Here is a 1,027-nt window from a genome sequence, read left to right as displayed (position 1 = left end):
GTTTTAGGCTGGGTGTGGTGGCTCATGTCTGTAATCCCAGCACTTTGGAAAATCAAGGTGAGAGGATCACTTGAGGCCAGCAGTTCAAGAGCAGCCTAGTCAACAGAGTAAGACTCCTCTCTCTACAATTTAAAAACAAAACAAAACAAAAAGCCAGGCATGGTGGCACTTGCCTGTAGTCCCAACTCACAATGGTGTGAGCCGTGATCACACCACAGCATTCCAGTTTGGGTGACAGAGTGAGACCCCCATTTCTGAAAAAAAATATACCCAAACCTTCAAACTCATAATTCACACACCATCATGAAAGACATCCCAGAGTATTATGTTAATTGAATTCAATTAAAAAATACAAAATTGGATGAACAGAATAACCAAAACACTGAAAGGAAAAACACCAAAACATTAACAGTATTTACCTTGGGGATTGGGACTTTGAAAAGTCTCTCCTTTTAGTTTCCTGAATTTTAACATTTTTATTTCTTAAAAAAAAGTTACATATAGGAAAAATAAATGTGATCAAAAATATTTGTTATGATCATCCTATACCTTGAGCTACATCTTTAAGGAGCAATGAAGAATTTTGTTTTCACTCCTAAAATAACACATTAGCTTGTGTGTATAGATTGATGTGAAAAGAGTGGCTGGCAGTTCATCTTATATTTGACTCTAATTTTATGGCCATGGATTAGCCCTGTGATAGTGAATACAGGCTAGATTTACAATACCAGTGTCTTTTCTCTCCTGGGAAAGCATATTACACGGCCACTTTAGTGCCCGGGCAACCTCAACCTGAAAGCTCAGTAGCCTTTAGATCTACCCTCAAATATGAAAAAAACAAACAAGCAAGCAACAACAAAACACAGAACTAGAAGAGAAGGAATGTTTTGTTGCAATTTCAAATATGTACTTTATCAGCTTGCTTTCTTGAGCCATGCTCTTGACCAGAAATCCTAGGAGTGACTAGCTTATCAGTTGATGGAGGAAAGATATTCAAGGAGAAATCCACACAGACACTGTTAGCCAG

The sequence above is a fragment of the Theropithecus gelada genome, chromosome 6 (assembly GCF_003255815.1).
Source record: "Theropithecus gelada isolate Dixy chromosome 6, Tgel_1.0, whole genome shotgun sequence".
Classification (NCBI taxonomy): Eukaryota; Metazoa; Chordata; class Mammalia; order Primates; family Cercopithecidae; genus Theropithecus; species Theropithecus gelada.
This window is presented reverse-complemented; position numbering follows the sequence as displayed.